An 18,633-nucleotide genomic window follows, 5' to 3' on the forward strand; every position below is an offset into this window, starting at 1 on the left:
CTTTTCTGGATTAGTGCTGTTCAATTCCCAAGATCCTCTACTACTCTGTGTAGGCTCCTAAATGTCATGGAATGTGACATTAAGCAACAATGGCTACTAGTCTAGATGGCTATGTGCTATCTCCAGTATCAGAGGCAGTAAGCCTACATACACCATTTGCTGGGGAACATGGGTGGGAGGGTGCTGTTGCACCATGTGCAGCTTTTGGGTCCCTGGTTGACAGCTGTTTGGACACTGTGTACAGAGTGCTGGACTAGATGGACTCATGGTCTGATCCAGCAGGGCTCTTATGTTCTTAAAGAACACATAAAAGGAAAGTGCACAGGTGTGTTGTAACAGTGCACAGTGAAGCTTTGGAAAAATCCCAGTACATGCCCAAGATCCTATGCATAAGTGTGTTGTACTAGTGTGTGCTTTGTGTACAAATTACAACTACAAACTGCTGTGAAACTTTGCCCCCCACCCTGGAAAAATTCCAGTGGATGCTCATGGCTGAAACTCAGTGTTTGGCCCAAAGTGATCCAGGAAATCTTCATGTCCCAGTGGGGACAAGAACCCCGATCTCTTAAGTCCCAGGACAACACTCTAACAACCACACAGCACTGGCTCTAAATACCTAAAATACCTAAACTTATAACATCTATACTTCAGGTGATAAACAATTTGTCTAAAATTATCCCCAGATCTGCCTCCTTAGACTGTAATATTTACTGCACATACTCAGTATGCAAATGGGGCTCCCCACAATAAATACAGTGGGGTCCACATAATGCAGGCACCAGGACCACATTGCGAGCCCACACTCAGGTTAGCTGTGGATGTTGCAGTGGAGAAGCTTATGCACAGGGCATCAAGGTTAGGCATGATTGGGCACCTGCCAAGATCCTCTTGGAGTTACTCCTCTTCCCCACCAATGCAACTTGCTTGTTCACCTGCCTCTCACTCTGGCCCAGACATTGGTGGTGGTGGAAAGGAGGAGGCATAGATGCCACTGCTTACTTGCTCTCTGCCTGGCAGGCCAGCAAGTGGCAGCAATGATGACAAAGAGGATGAGGAGCAACAGCAGCTGGTGACACTGTCTGTGAGAAGGTAGACTCATTGAGTGAGGTGACCCGCTAAGGATGCCTTGCCCAAGGGCCATCAAAAACTTGCAGCTGGCACTACCCATGCATGTAGACCGCTACATGCATAGGCTTCCACATGTTCTAGAAACCTAATTGTGAAGGCTTCCAGAATAGAGATAAGTTTCTTTACTGATGATCTCCATGCCTGGGTACTGGGAGCAGCATTAGAAAGCTGCACAAGCTCAGGGCCACTGGTACAGTTCCACTGTCCCTTGATCACAAACACATGAAGAGGACTATTGTTTCTACACATGATAAGACATCTGTTTTAAAATGAACTCAGACATAACCTCATAAAATCAAACACCTGGAAAACTATTAAGTTCATGTCTCAATGCAAATGTTCACCCAGTTGATTTAAACATCCTGGTTGGAATATATACATACACATTTTTAATCCAATCTGTTCTAGCAAAATAACAAGATCTGCCCTTTCTATTTTGAGATGTGTACAGCTGCTTAAATGTAATATCCTACTGGCAAGCATTTTTCAAGTCAGTGCCATGTGTGAACCATATTGTAAATCAATTACTGCCTAAAACAATTAATAATGCAGATATTTCATCCTGTCTGATCTCGTCTTCCCTCATATTTGCTTCTCATTTTCCCCAAGTTATATAGTTAAAAGGGTATCCCCCCCCCACCCTACTGTTTCTATGCATGTTTATGGCAACATAATCATATTGGAGCTGCGCTGAAAGGGCATTTTTGGGTGATCAGTCTCATGAGAAATGTTTTGAGGCTGTAGACTTGTTGCCCATTCATAGGTGAGGGCAGGAAAGCATTGCAAACATCTGCAAGAGGGGTGAACACATGCTGGGGGTTCAAGAAATCTTTCACTCCCTAGCTACAAAGCTCTACTTTTGCACTGAAAGGGTTTGTATATAAACATTGGATGTAGCCCTATTTCACAGTCCTATATTAATCCATGACTTTTATTCTTATGTCTTATGTCAAGACCGAATCTGCCCAAAAGCTTGTCTCGTATGTTTGATAAAACATATCAGTCTTCCTCCAGATGCTTTGGACTACAACTCCTAGCATTCTTGCCTTCTGGCCAGGTTGGCTGGAGCTGACAGGAGTCAAAGTCCAAAATAAATGGAGTGTGCCAGGCTGACGAAGACTGAAATATACTTTAGGGCACAATTCTATGCATATTTAGACATAAACAAGACCTACACCTGCAAGAATTCCTCAATGGGGAATTCTGGAGTTGCAAGACTTTTTTCTGTCTTAACATGCATAGGATTGCGTCCTTAATGTATATAGGAATATAGAGCTCTTTTACATGTAACAAAAAGCATGAAATAATTAGCTGGAATAATTAACTATTCTTTAAAAAAACATTTTACTTATTTATGTAAGCTATTTGTATGCCAACTTTAATGAAAAACACATCTCAAGGCTTAATATACCCAATAAACATACATAAAAACAATGGCATCTACTGCTGCTACTGCTCACCACAATCCTTGTCTGGGCCAGGGAAAGAGAGGTGAACAAGTAGATTACAATGGTGAAGAGGAGAAGCAACCCCCAGGGGCTTTTATCAGTGGGACCCTACTGGGGTGAGGGTCCTCAGCAGGTGCCCAACCATGCCTACCCTGCTACCAATTCAAGATGCTGGTTTGAACCTATAGAGCCTTATATGGCTTGGGACCATATTACTAACTGACTGAGTGCATCTCCTGGTATGAACCTACCCATACACTATGATACGCCAAGTGCCTTCTCCAAGGGGATAGAGAATAGTAACAAAAGTGAGGATAGTAACAAAAGCGAGAGCCTTTTTGGGGGTCCCAGGCCCTGCTCTCCCTAAGAAGACCTGCCAGACACCAACATTGTCAATGTCATATTATCAGTTCCAAGGGAAGACTTTTCACTATTCCCAGGCATTTGATGACATATTATGGGCTCTTTTGTGCATCCTGTCCATCTCTGACCCTGCCACAACAATAGCATCCAGGTCAGCCTGGATTTTACCATGACAAAAACAAACTTTCTCCCCATTCCCTGCTGCCCCCAGCCAGTTTGCATGCTCTCTCCTCCCCTCTTGTCCAGCACAGCTGCAAGGAGGAAATTGGAAGTTTTTGTTTCCTGTTTCAGTTAACCATAGTTTAGCATTACGTCTAAACCCCAAACTGTGGTGAACCTTAACTATGGTTTGTTGAAAGAAGCTAACTTCATAACCCATGGTTAAATTTAATCAGTCTGTAGGGAATTAAAATATGGTTAGATCTAGCAACCTGGTGCCACTCAATGTGCTGGGCATAACAAAAAATTAAGGTGAGTCTAGAGTCTGGAGCTGTGGTCCATTTTAGAGCCCGGAGCCCTTGGAAGCTGCCTGTGGATACCAGGTGTTAATGCTAGCCCTGCAGTCAGATTCTCACCTCCCCCCCCCCCCATGATTCAGCAGGCAACTGACAGACGTGAAACCAGCTACCTTGGACTCTGCACCCCCAGCAAACTGATCAGCAAAGGCTTTCAGGCAGTTTCATGAACTACCTCTGGAATTGCTTGTCACCTGTTTCCCATCAACTTGGACCGAAAGGGAGCAAAGTTATCCTCTAAGCCCAAATTATATGAATAGAAAGAGACAAGATGTAACAAAAGAAAAGAAACAAAGTTAGGAGCAAAATAACACACAAATCACAGCCTCATGTACTCCTCTCCTACTAACCCACCTGCACTTTAAGATCTGATGGATAGGCCTTTTTCTATTCCCAGCTCTTCCTTCAGATAGACATCTTTAAACCAGACTTGGACTGAATAGCTCTTCAAATATAGGATACCTTTCAATAGAAAATGGTCCTCTGGCAGTCCTTCAAATACAGGCCTGCATATCACCACCTTAGTCTCTCTTAGAGTGTTTTACTATATGTTAAAAATTTTCTCATTTAGGCAGGTATTTATTTATTTATTGAATGTATACACTTTATTGGCTCTCTCTCTCTCTCTCTATTTATATATATATATATATATATATATATATATATATATATATATCAATCAATCAATCAATCAAACATAGGAGAGCAGCAGCCTTGATGTTGACCATCAATATCACCATTAACAGCAGAGTGAGCATCATACACATCTCATCACAGTCTTCTCCACTATAGTGAGATGCATTGCAATACTATTTAAATTACAGTCATTTATAAATGGCTAATTTATTTTTATATTTGTGATTATGCATATAAATTAGCATAGGCAACTTTTATGGAAATGTGTGTCCTCTTTTGTCCTCTTTGGGTGATGTGTTTTCTCTTTTTGGGCAATGTATAAATGGCCAATGTAACTAAATAACAAAAGGAAGGAAACTGCTACAATGCTTTCTCATTACTTACCAGAAACAATTAAGCTCAATATACATATCACCAATCACACCGTTTGTTTTCTTTTAAGACTGTACTTTCAGCCATAAACCTTTCCTCTTCATTCAAAGACTTTCATATGCTCCAACAATATAAAAGAAGACTGTTCACTGTATTGCCCAATCTTTCAAATAGTAACACATTTGGATCCAAGTTCAAAGCAGCCACAATTTAACTCCTTACCAATAAAAGATAAGGAGAGTGAAACATTTCAGATCATATTCAGGAATCTTCAAAACTGGCAAGTACAAATGGACAGATTTACAAGGGGGCTATCTAAACATTCTGGAAGCGCCGAGGTAGTTCCACACTGGCACTGCATCAGTTATACGATGCAGCCGCCACTGCGGAGCCACCTCGGGGCTTTCCAGAGAAGCCCCACTTTTTAAAAGTCAGGGACTTAGCCTGACATTTCAGGATGGAGCACAGTGAACATGGCCCTTCAGCTGTCTAATCACACTCCATTCTCAATGAGGAGGCATGGCTGGGTGGATGGCAACCCCTGATTGGTCACTGAAGGCAGAAGGCAAGGGCAGGGCCCAGCCACCAGAAACCCTGCGCTTTCACTGTAGCATCAGGATTAGCCACTGCTACCCCGATGGAGCAAAAGTGTGGGGTTTATACCGCAGCAGCAAACTGCAGCCATGTAGGCATCCCCAAGGACAAGGTGGATGGGGTATCTGCATTTGTGGGCAATTTCTTCAGGCAGTTAAGGCTTTCTTTGGTTATTAACCAAACCAACACCTCTCTCTGTTGGCATGAAGAAGCAACTGCTGTTTCCCTTAAATGCAGCTTGATAGAAAAGACTCAGCAGCTTGTCTGTATGCCCTATATACCCCCATCGAGGCTGTGCCCCATTGTTTAAATGATGCAGCCACATTGGGCTTTTCCTTGTGAAACTGCACTTTTTCTAAGTGTCGTTTTACCACGACTCTTTCATTTGTTCCAATGTCACTAGCTAGTTTCTTTGTCTGTCAGTGGTGCCTTCAGTTCAGGTTAAGAAAGTGGGCGTCACTAGGGGCGGATCAGTGCAGAATAAGCAGTGAAGGGCATGGGGCGGGCTTGAATGAAGGGCATGGGGCGGGCTTGACAAACCTAGAGGAATGACCACCATGGTGATATGATAATCTGGGGAAAGTAAGGCAGTTATGAAATATAATGAAGGAATTAAATGACCTGTAGCAGCACATCTGCGCTGCTAGAGGTTTTCAAAGTTGCGTGAAGTTGCCCCACCACCACTAAAAAAAGAAGAAGGATTTTCATGGTTTTCCATTCCCTCCCCATTCCTGCTGGCTGACAATGCTGCTGCAGTTTTTCCTGGCCACACACTCCTGCTGTGTGTGTCTATTGATGCAGCCTTGCGGCAGCAATGCTACAGGGATTTAAGGGAATCAGCAAGCAAAGCGGCATCACATAGGTGACTGGGGCATATATCTGCCCCATTCACCTATAAAGAAGGGGGAATCTGCTCTTTACATGAAGAAGCATTACACGAGGAAGAAAAATGCACAGGCCACTCAAGGGCCCTTTCATTAGGCCGGAGAAAACAGTCACATCAGGCAGCTGATTTTAAGTGCCATGAAAAGGCAGCAAAATGTTGGTTATTTAATACATTGTTGTTGTACTTTTTCTGCCTGGGAGGGGAAAATGGTGCTGCTGGGATTTGATGCCTCAGGTGCCAATAAACAAAACAAAACCCTTTACCAGTCTTAGGTACTATGAATCTTGATTTTATGGGGGAGGGGAGGGTAAGATTTGTTGCTCTGCCTCAGGCAGCAAAATATCTTGAGCCTGCTTCTCTTGCCTGTCTTACCTCTCTGATCTGGTTGCTGCCTATGTGCATGTCAGAAAGACATTGACAGAGAAGAAGTTCCAAGATGATAAACACAAGAAATAAAAGATTCGGAGTGGGTTAACAGCAGGTAAGAGTAAAGAAGCCCCACAAGTATCATTTGATTAGGGGCCTTGCTAGACGAGGCCTTAGTGCGCCTTCCGACCCGGTTTCCCTGCTGTGCGTCCAGATAACGCACAGGGGAATCCGGAGGCAGGCCGCGCTGAGGCCTCCTCCAATGCGCCATAAGCGAATTCGCTTATGGCACGCCTTTTCCCCAGCTCCGGCCTCAGGCCGGAGCTGGGGAACGTCTAGGGACTTCCGCGGCTTTTTGCGGCTACTCGCTTACTCACGAGTAGCCGCGAAAAGCCGCAGACCTGCCTGGCACAGCGTTCATACGAGCGCTGTGCCCATCGGCCCGGGGGGGGGAAGAGAGGGGAGGGCGAAGGATGGCAGGGTGGGTGGCACGGGGGCAGGGCGGGTGCGATCGCGCCGCGCGCCGCCCGAGCAAGCAGGCAAGCGGCGCGATCGCACCCGCCCTGCCCCCGTGCCTCCCACCCTGCCATCCTTCCCCCCCCATAAAAATAACCCCAAAAAACCGGACTTACCAGTCCGCCGTCTTCAGGCCGCACCCGGCCCCTTTAACAAACACAAAAAAAATGGCGGACGCCACAGGGACTCGACGTCCCTGCGCGTCGTGCGTGTGGAAGCCTGGGGGAGGCGCGCTAACGTTAGCGCGCCTCGGCCCCGCCTCCCTGCCGTCGTAAGCCGGCAGGTCTAGCAAAGCCCTAAGTGATGAATAATAACCAAATCCACACATATCTAGAGAGTTTCAAAGAATAAGTTGAATTAGAACCAAACTACACCTGACCTTTATTGCACAGCTCTGATCCTGAGTGCAACGTTACCCCTCCCCCACATACAAATGGCCGGAGGGGCTGCTGATCTGGATCAGGGTCCTAGCTCGTTGAGAGGGGCTTTAACCTTTTGCCTCCCCCCCTCCCCGCACACTACATTCCCAATCTGGACCAGGGAAGGCATGCTTCCAGTTCAAACTGCAACAAAAATGTTCTATTGAAACAAATAATTAATTATCTAGACCTAGGACCAGGAGTATGAGATGTTCAAGACGTAAAAGATAATTTAGAGTTGCAAAAGACATTTAATAAGGCAGCCAGAAAAAAATTAACTTAGGAGAGCAGGGGTCCATTTAACCTGGAAATGAACTGCATAATTTCATAGATCTTTGTCCATCTGATTCTTTTTCCCATGTATCATTGATTTTGCTCTTCAAGACTTTAACCTTCAGGGTTTGTTTCATGTTACCAGCCAAAACTGATTTAGGGCATTAGACCTGGATCAGTTAGGCTGGAGAAATTGGATGAACCCTGAAGTCAAAAACACTTTGTTTGAATTCAATCATTTTTGTCTAATTTGGTGGTAAGTCAGACTGCCCCAGATCTCCCCACCCCAAAGGATATTTCTGGAAATTGCTGGTGCAGTTTGCACACTATCCAAAGTAGAGTCACTGATTAGGGTTACAACTCTAGGTTTTGTTATGGAAAAGCAAATATATTTTTAAAGAGATCCTCCCTTCCCTATGTCATTATATCCTATGCAGTGTGTGGATCTGTTGCTCATGAAGGGCTACAGCAGATCTGCTGACTGGAAAGATCTCTTTTGTGATGCTCTTTCCAGGCAGAAAACTACACACCTGCAAGAGTTTCTTAAGAATATTCTAGGAGTGCTTTGTCTCTTCTTCTGCAAATGAATGTGATGTTGTGAAATCACCTTAAAACACAGGTTTCTTCATCATGCATTGCAATGTAGAAGGTTATCATTCAATTGATAAATATTCCAGTATTACTTTAGCATTGAGCCGAATCATATAAATGTGACAGGTCATCCAAAAGAGAAACTAGGTGGTATCTGAATCAGCTGTTTTTTTCACTTTTTACCTGGTTGTACCATGAATAGCTTAGGCAGTGCTGGCTCCAGGTTTCTGTGTGCCCTTGGGCAAGGCACCCTCAATGGCCTCCTCCCTCAGTGGGTCTGATTCCTTCACCATCACTGCTGCTTGAGCCAGAGCAAGAATCAGATGAACAAGTATATTGCAAGAAAAGGAGCATGTCCAGGGGGCTCTTGTCTGATGGGATGTTGGGCCCCCATGGCAAGTGCCCAACCATGCTTACAGTTGACTGTAGCCCTGAGAGTACCCCACAGCCCATGTCCTGTCTTACAGTTCCAAGAGGAAGGAGCATAATTGCCCAGGAAAACTGCGATGAGCAACAAAGGGACATAGAAGGAGAAAGGGAAAGAAAGAAAGGAAGGAAGGAAGGAAGGAAGGAAGGAAGGAAGGAAATGACAGCAGGGCACTGCTGCATGTATCTCTTAGTCCTAAGAGTTTCTCCTATCTGAGTAGCTGTTTAGAACTTACTGTTTTCAGACACAACGAGATGCATTATCCCAAGCCAAGCCCAGTACTGTCAGGGCTTGGGAAAGTAGCTTTCCTGCATCTCAAGCTCCCAAAGGCGACCTTTAGGACACAAATCAATGGTCAAATGCATTCAGATCATATGCTCTACAAACAGTTATGGTGCATTTTTATTCTAAACTTCTTAATGTCTTACTCATCAAAGTTTGCCTGACCATTATTTTTCTAAGGAAGAAGATTCAGTAAAATGTTTTATGACAAAGTTGTCTACAATATTAGCTTTTGATATATCTGGTAGGATGAAGGGAGATATTCATTAAAAATGTCCCCAGACACCTCAATTTATAGTGAACAGAGTAAGTCAGTGTTTTTATATTCTAATTGCATATTAGGAATCACTTGAACTCTTTCCTACCTCTGGGTTGACTCAGCTAAAGAAGATATATATATTACAACTACATCTAAGCTTTCCAAAGCTTAAATCACATCTGTCTGGTTCTGGGGCTATACTGAATCTGATTGTCCTGAGTATCTGGGTTCATCCATTGAATACACCACCCAAAAATACATTTGCCAAGAATGATTTGCTCATAGTTGGCTTGAGCATCTTCACGTTTGCTCTTAAAAAGAAAATTCAGCTCCCATATCCTTCTATAATAAGAAAAGATATGTAGAACATTAAAACAGAATGTTATCTGCCAAGTAGCAAACATTTTTACATATGATTTATAGAGTTCTGTTATTTGGTGTAATGTTACTTTGCTTAATAAATTGCAAAATGTATAGATAATTAATTTGTTGCTTAGAGTGAAACTTCAGTTTTGAGCCAGGCAAAGCATTTCAGAACATTTAATCTTGTTGATATTACTCCAGTTATATGTGATTTGGCCCATTGAAATAAATAATACCTAGCACATGAAACCAAGGAAAGAATTGTAGCCTAAATGAAACGTAAGTTTGATTATACTTCCAAAATTATTGTTATGAAAGAGATAGGTAAATTAATTTTTTTTCTTGAACTGTACATTGCGTGTATGGTTGCACATTTTTAAAAGCCCTAATAGCATCAGAGAAAAATGGTCCACCATTTCTGGTAGATCTGGTTACTGAGCAGTGATAAGGCCTGAGCACCAGGTCTTCTAAGATAGGTCGATTGAGCCTCTGCGAAATTTGTACACCAGAACTACCCCTCTGTTGTTTCTCATTGGGTAGAAATGGTGTTCAGACAATGTCCTTCCACCCACCGCTGAAAACCTCAGTTCTTTCCATGACTCCCTTCATCCCTGCAATGGCCCTTCCAAGTACCTTCACGAGAGGTTTCTTTATTTCTGCAATAAATGAGAGAACACTAACTCCTGTGGAGCTGCATTGCACACTTCCTCAGCTCCAAGGCCAACACTAAGACAGAGCTGGGAAGAGGTTCAACATGGGCCTCCTACAAGAGCTAAAACGCACTCTTAAATGTGTGTGTGTGTGTGCACCACAACAACCCATTCTAAACCTTAATGAACTGCACTGCTGCTCGAATCAATTTCAGAGCCCCATCTGCATTTCCCTAAAATGCCAACTATCCTGTCCTGAGCCTTGGCTGTGTCACTGGAAACTCAAAGTAGAGGCAAACCATACAGGTGCCGCACAGCAGCTCTGTTGTTGATCTCAGAATGACATCAGACTGGAATCCTGGGGTGTGTGGGGGGTAGGGCAGTTGCATCCCCTTGCCCCTATGAGTGGGTACCTATGCATAGGATATAACAGAACTCTTTCTCTGCCTGCAAATAGGGAGATTTGGAGGTGGAAAGGTGGGTTTGTCTTACTATGAACTCTCTGATTTGGTGTTAATTAATTCATTGTCAATTTCCATGCCCAATAATAACTTGTTGCTTGTATGGGAAATAGTCCGTTAAATTTACATATAACACAGAATCCTCCAGGAAATTGAGGAATGCCACAACAGTCTATGGACTACTCTAGTGAGAATAAGAAATCAAATCATAGTGCCTGGAAATCATGTTGACCTGTCATGTAGTTTTGTCAGCAGATAGAGCTCCTCCCATCAGTTACAATATTTAGAATCTTGCCTTTTCACAGATCTGCTCTTTTCCTGTGATACAACAGTAGTAGGAAAATTGCTTCTCCTGAAATCCTTATTCTAAATGTTAACCTGTGTTAAGTGATTCTTAACATATAGCAGAAAAAATTACTGCAGAAGTTACCTTATTATAACTGCAAATTTCCCTTTTGCTTTAAAACAATATTTTACTCATTTTGACTTTGTTTTGATTACCATGGACAGACTGGAATGCTGATTCTTCTAGAGCAGCGTTAACAGGGCAATGAGGGCAATGAAATAGGAAGTATGGAGAAAAGCTCAGGATGAATCAGACCAAATCGAGGCTAGAATCCATTTGGAGATCTACTCCATGGCAATGAGGGCAGTGAAGAAAGAAGGTGAGCTTGCTGTGAGCAATTTGCTTCTTTTTTGGCAGATAAATAATAAATAATAATGATAAAATTACAAGGATCTGTCTCGATTTGGACTCCAGTATCGGGGCAGGTCAGTTGGTGTGGTGACTTCGCAATTGCTTGTCCAGTTGTGTTGGATTCCCTTCAGCTTTTAGATAAGACCATAAGAAGAGTTATGCTGGATCAGACCAAGGATCCATCTAGTCCAGCATTTTCTCACAGTGGCCAACAAGCTGTTGACGGGAAACCCACAAGCAGGACATGAGTGCAACACCATCTTCCCACTCATGTTCCCCAGCAACTGGTGTACATAGACATACTCCCTCTGATACTGGAGATAAGTCTCAAGAACATTGGCAAGATGTCTGGAGAGCTGGAGGCTACCAACTCCTTACTCGACTCATGCCCTTCCTGGGACATGAGAAATTATAGCCCAGTCTCTAACATACTGTTTTTAGCTAAGGTGATCAGGAATGTGGTGGTCTCGGAACTCCAGTTGTGTTTGGATAATACTGATTAACTGGACCCTTCAATGGAGTTTTTGGGCATGATACAAGACTGAAACTGCTTTGGTTGCCCTGGCTGATGACCTACATTAGTTAGTTCTTCTGGACCTTGTTAGTTCTTCTGGACCTTTTGGCTTTCCATTGCTAATAATAACTTGCTTGTAAAGGAAATATTCCGTTAAAAATTATATCTAAAAATAATACACTCTGGGAAATTGAGAGTAAGAATATCATGCTGTGATATGAGGTGGGGACTGCTTTGTGGGTGACCTATACTGAGAAATGAATTGCGAGAGTGTGGCCTATTAGTTCTCCTGAACCTCTTGATTGCTTTCATCACTATCAACCTAGGTTTCCTTCTGGATCGCCTGGCTGGGTTAATTCTTGAGAGCACTGTAGAGGAGATACCACTGAACCTTGGAGGTACCTGCCCAGTATCGGAGGCAGTTGCTGGGGAACACAACTGGAAGGGTGCTATTGTGTTCATGTTCTGTTTGTGGGATCCCCATAGGCATCTGGTTGGCCAGTGTGACTAGACAGGCCTTTGCTCTGAAACAACACAGCTCTTCTTATATTTTTACTGGCTCTTGTTCTTTCTGTTCCTTGTGAGAAAACTTTGACCCCTGTATTGCTCCAAAAGTGTGGAATATACTCCCTCAGAGCTATGACTAGTCTCCATCCTCTCTGCTTTTAGAAAAGGTGACAAGACTCATCTTTTAAATTTGTATTTTTGTACAGAGCAGATCCACTGAGCTTCTGCAAGGTGGCTGCATCATATGCCTTCAGACCATGCCCTGGGACCTCTTTAGCAATGATGGTGCTTTTAATGTTTTATTGCTTTTTAAAAACATTTTAATAATATTGTTTTTATCATTTTGATTTGTTGTACAAAGGGAAGTAGGTCTGTTAAACCATCAGAGCCAAAGGCAGTACCTCCCACCATGGACTAACCAGACAAACCACAAGAAACACAGATGAAAATACATACTCAGACATTAATACCTGCAACAGGGTTTCAATAAGACATGATCAGCGCCAGAGTATGTTTACTGTGTGATGTTTCTTGTTTTCTGGCCTTGGTAAAAAAAATTCATTAGAATCTCAATAAACTTTTCTGATTTTAACATTTTGGCACTTTGGGCCAAATCATGCAAAACAATAAATCCATAGAGAATGCAAAAGCAAAACAGGAGATGAAGAGTGACATTTAAAGGGCACAATTTTGGTCCAATGTGTGCAAATAGAGCATGTTCTTTTGTTACTCTCAACTACAGTTGGGTAATACCTTTATTAGAACCAACTAAAATGCCACCTTCATAAGGCTAGGTCGTTTAAAAATGGGATATGGAAAGAACGGAAAAGTGCAAAAACTAAGCAAGATTTGTGACCATCAGATTGCAGTTCCAAACCAGTCTCAAAATGGAGATTGCAGACAGAATGAAATAGTTACTGGTATCTTGCAGGTAGCAGATTAAACCTAGCATTCTGGGATAAAGAAGCATTTCTGAAAACATAAAGGCCAGAGATTAATTTCAGGTCATGCATTTTGCTCTTATAAAGACTTGCATATTTCTTTTTTACTTCTCCCCTCTGCCTACCCAGGAACCCCTGTGTGTTTTGCCCAGTGCAAGATACAGATCTGAATTATAGTTGGCCTTTATGTTTTCAGAAATGGGGTCCCTAATATTGGGACATATGGCTAAATTTTTGGACTTCTCTGTTCTTCCACCATCCCATTTTTGTTTTTAACTGCCTAGTGTGAGGAAGAGTTCTGTAGTACTTGAAATCTTGCGGAATCTTTTCATTGGTGCTAATTAAGATATTGCTTAACTGTGCATCTCATGGACCAGCGCAGCTATTTTGCTATTTTAAGGCTCCTTTGGAGATGCCAATTTGAGTTTCCAGCTGGATTTCTATGTCTAGTAAAATCAGATCAATGTTCTGTGCTGGCTGTAACATTCTTAGTTATTCAGCTGACCACAAGGCCAACTAATACCCCAGACCGATGTTCCAGCAGACAAGTTTTAAGTTCAGACAAATGCAGAAGTAGTCCAGATAACAGGCACAGGGTCAAGGCACAGGCAATCGGTCCAATATATAGAGTCAGGCAAAGCAGGAGTGATCAAACAGTCAAAGGGTCAAGCACAGTGAGTCAGTCCAGTACATACATAATCTGGTAGCAGAGTCAAGCAGAGGTCCAAGTTCATAGCACAGAGGTTCAGGAACAAGGCAGATCAGGAGACAAGGCAAGAGAAGCCAGTGAGATGCTGTTTCCAGCAACCAGCAAGCTGTCACTGCTGGCTTTTATTCACAAAGGCTGCTGAGCCCCATCAGAGTTCTCTGGCCGGAGCCCTACTGAGGAGGAGTTGCTTTCTCCCTAAGAGACCGTTTTGGCAACCGAGCACTCCTTCTTACAGGAGGCCTACTGGCTTGTCACTTGAGGCGACGACACTCCTGGGGGTCAGGAGTTTGCTCAGAGTCCCCTCCCTGTGTCAGGGAAGGACCTGGAGCCGTCTCCTCCGCAGGCCCAGGCTCCTCCTGGTCTGGTGCCAGTACTTGATGTAGTGTCTCCCTGGTTTCTGGGGGCTCTGCTTCCTCCTCTGAGGAGGATTCCTCTAGCAGGGGCATGACAATCAATTTGAGATACCTGAAAAGATACCTGCCTGGAGTAGCTTCTATGAACACACTGCACATGGGTGGGAGCTGGAAGAACTTCTCTGCAGCATCATGTAGCCTCCTTGCTGCGAACTGGGTCCTTTTGGCCACCCTCTCTGCCTCCGATAAATAACATGAAACAGTATGAAGTGGCTGAGTGGAGAGCAGAGCTCAAGTCACAGTTATCTAAATATTTCAGATAACTAAAATGCACATGAATAGTTTAGAGATCTGGGTCAATAATCAAATTCATTTAAACTGTTTCTAAACCAAAGTAAGGGTCATTTGACCATTTCTAGACTGTTTCTATATGATTAAGCAGCACGTACACATTATCTGGCAGCGTAACAGAATGAACTGCTGTCTGAGTTATGCTTCTTTCAGACATTTAACTACTTTCGTTTCTTTGACAGGAACAAATGCAACATCCACAAGACAGGTTGGTAACATTTGAGAAATATAAATGGAATAATAGTAAAGAAAAACTACAGTGGTCATTTTATTGTTACAACCAAGTAAACAAACTTTCAATGCCAGCAGCAGAGCAATGACAGGTCTAGTACTTGACCAGGAGCATGAGAAGAGATTTGGAGAAATACTTTCTCCCCAATATCCATGTGGATCTACATGCCTGTGATGGTTCTACAGAAGTCCTGGCTAGGCCAAATAAAAGATCAATGTGAGCTAAAGCACTTTGCACATCTGGACCGCAGGGACCACAAGTGCTGAAGCAGTCAATCCACTTTCCCAGTTAGAGTCATCTGGATGCAATTAGTACACAAAACTGAAACAAAGTCCCTTTAAGGGAGGGCCCACAGCTCAGTGCCAGAACACTTGCTTTGCAGGCAGAAAGTCCTAGGTTCAACCACTGGCATCGTCAGTTAAAACAAATAATCAAATTAGACAATGGGCCTTCCTAGACAGGGCTTTAGCCCAGTGCGAGCCCCGGGCTCACCTCTAGAGGCAGCTGGACAACCATCTGTCAGGGATGCTTTAGGGTGGATTCCTGCATTGAGCAGGGGGTTGGACTCGATGGCCTTGTAGGCCCCTTCCAACTCTGCTATTCTATGATTCTATGATTCTATGATTCTATGTGTCCAGATGACACACAGGGTATCCTGGGCTCAGGCAGGGGTGAACCCTCCCTGGGCCCGGGGTAACCGGCACCACTTCAGGCCTGGATTTTCCTGCGGTCTCGGGCTGAGCCCGAGACCACAGGTGTGTAGCCAGGTCTGCCGCTTTTCCCAGCTACCAGATTTACTCCCGAGTAGCTGGGAAAAGTGGTGGATGGGCCACAGCACTCCACAGGAGTGCTGCGGCCATCAGGGCTATGGTGGGGACATGGGGGGGGGAAACGTAGGGCGGGGAGATTGGGGGGAATCGCGGCCCAGGGACATCGGGGGGAATCGCGGCCCAGGGACATCAGGGGGAATCGCGGCCCAGGGACATCAGGGGGAATCGCGGCCTAGGGATATCGGGGGGAATTGTGGGCAGGGGACATCAGGCGGGGATTGGACATCGCGGGTGGGGGGCAGGCGGGGGAAGGAAAATGGGGCTGGGGGGCAAACAGGGGAAGAACGGGGCTGGGGGAGATCACGGACGGGGGAAAGGAGAACAGGGCCGGGGAGGGGAGATTGCGGATGGGGGTGGGAAGGAGATTGGTTTTTTTTAACTACTTACCTTTCCTGGCTCCTGCGCTGCTGCTGCCACTTTAAGAATAAAAAAATGGCGGCCGCAACGGCTCTCCTACAGAGCTCGTCGCAGCTCCTGTGTGAATAAGGGCGAGATCTCGCGTTATTCATAACGCGAGGTCTCCCCTCCTCTCCCCTGAATTTTCCACCAGGTCTAGCAAGGCCCCATATTGTGCTAAATGGACAAGTGGTCTGACCTGGTTTGAGACAGCTTTTATGTAGCAAATATACATGTAATAGCTTCTGATGAATAAGAGTTTATGTATCACTGACAAAGGCCTGCCTGTCCCACTTAAAAACCAAAAAGTTAATCTAAAGGTTTTCTTGCAAAATGTGTCTAATTATTGTGTTATATGGCCAGCCTCCAAAATGAATCAGTGGTTTTCAAGGAGCCTTCTGTGCAGTATGGCCAGCAGTACTTTTTTCTTCATCTCAAGGAGCTGTTGAGCCCATGCAGGACAAACATTTTCCCCATGCATTGTCCCAAACATTACAGCAAAATCTTCGTTCCCACGTGGCACAGTGGTGCAGATGGTTGAGCTAAGCCTGGTGAAAGAATTCACCCTGGAGCAATTTGATAAAGGAAAGGGACAGAAAGTGCTGCATGGGATTAAAATGTATATTAATTCCACTACTGAAAACTGAACAGATTTTTTTACAAAATTATCCAAATCAGTATTTTTACAAAAATAAACATGTCAGTTTTTAAAGCAAATGTCAGATTTTTCTTAAAAGTATCGGTTTATTTACAAACTTGAATTGTCATTGAACTGAACAGGATTACACACCAGAATTCCAACCTAGTTCTGTATCTTTCTTCCCCCCCAAATGCTAGTAACTTGTAAAGAAGCATTTTAAAATAAAACTAGTGTTGCATCTTCTCTTTGTGTACTGACTTACAGAACAATCCTATACATGTTTATCCAGACAACAAACTCAGCCCTCCTTCCAAAAGCATTTTAAAGGCATTCACTCTCATGATCTTTATACAGATTTAAGACAACACAGCCTTCTTTAATATGAAGTTGTGCAAGTAATTCCCAACTTGACCCTGTAGACCGAATAGCTTTTGCCCTTGGAGCTATTTGAATTTTTGGCAGCCAAGTGAGAAACTGTCAAATACACAAAGTCACACTGATTATGCTTAAACTGAATCGAGAGCTTTCAGGTAAAAGAAACTTGGATTACTTGTCAGGCTAAGCCAGAGGATTTAGATTAGCGGCCCGCTTACATGCTACACTTTTCATTCTAAACCTCTCCTGGAAAGTATTTAATGCCAACGAAACAGAAAAGTAAATAAATTTATTTGGCAGCTGAAAGATTGTCTTGCCGCCAACAGCATATGGCCTGATGTACTTAAAGATATTTTTACACACGCGCGCACACACACACACACACACTCCCTGAAGACCAAAGCAGTACATTTGTTTCTGGCTTCATTCATAAATAATTGAATGGAAAGATCTGTGTGATTCCAACAGGTATCCCTACAATATAGCACTTCAACCAAGTGAGATTTGTAGTATATAAGCCAAAGTACTGAAGACAGGCTGTTATTCCTGCTCTGTGGAAAAGGAAGCACTTTTTTCTACATCCGAAATGATTACTGCTCCAGATGTCAGTTTTCCACAGCAGAGACAAAAATTCCAGAAAACATAATCAACCATAGGGTGGGGGGGGACACACAATCTTTGGATGCATTCAGCAATTATGAGAAGATGGAGTAATTACATATACTACACAAACAACTCTTCGGTCTGCAGTTAAGTTATAGCCAGTTTTTCTTTCTTTTCCTTTTTAAAAAATATAAATACCACAAACATCCAAGAAAGAAGGAAAGATGTTTACCTACTTTGACAGGATTGAGTATCAGCCAATCTTCTAATTTTGAGTCAAAAGCAGGAGCAAGAGATATTAAAATGTCTTTCGCATTGAGTGGTTTCTGCTGCATGCGTGCTTGTATTTTGAGCTATGATGAGATCTACTTTCTGGCAGTAACTAGGAAGCTGATACAACCGTCAGATGAAGAAATGCAATGACTGAAAAATAAAGTACTAGCACCACCATATGCTTGAAGATGGAAAATCTATCACATACCCAAAGAGCACAGTGAATCCCATTTTCTCAATTTCTCTCTCTACACTATACAGCTTAATTTTTAACTTAATGGCTGCAGCTTAGAGATCTATGAGGAGGATATGTTGACAGTGTTATTCATTTGCCAGGAAAATCCTAACGTAGTCCAGCTGAATTACTCTTCTAATGCTATAAATTATGAAGCAGTTTGATTCTTTAAAATGTATTAATTGGAAATGCATACTGCTGAATATTTATTAGAATGGAGGTGCATACCCCCAAATGCTAGCAGAGATAGGTTAAAGTGATATGCAAGCCTACACATCCCTTGGAGGGGAATATATTTTATTGCCTCTTCATTACCCTCAACTCTCCTACTAATGAGGAGTACAATATTTGCTTGAAGTGGCCCTGAAAGGGATTAATTTCCTGCCAATTCCTAAACCCTTCCCATCTGTCACATGATCTTCTCATTT

At 43.3% G+C, this 18,633-nt stretch overlaps 1 protein-coding gene across 1 annotated transcript in view; it reads right to left on the bottom strand.

Annotated features, from left to right (window-relative positions):
* ESR1 (estrogen receptor 1) overlaps window positions 1-18,000 on the bottom strand; it is a 282,918-nt gene extending 264,918 nt beyond the window's left edge. Inside the window, exon 1 of the mRNA XM_063124534.1 lies at window positions 17,934-18,000. The gene's annotated coding sequence lies outside the window, so the exon portion shown is untranslated. The remainder of the gene's footprint in view (window positions 1-17,933) is intronic.
* Window positions 18,001-18,633: the final 633 nt, after the last annotated feature.

The sequence above is a fragment of the Elgaria multicarinata genome, chromosome 4, assembly GCF_023053635.1.
Source record: "Elgaria multicarinata webbii isolate HBS135686 ecotype San Diego chromosome 4, rElgMul1.1.pri, whole genome shotgun sequence".
Classification (NCBI taxonomy): Eukaryota; Metazoa; Chordata; class Lepidosauria; order Squamata; family Anguidae; genus Elgaria; species Elgaria multicarinata.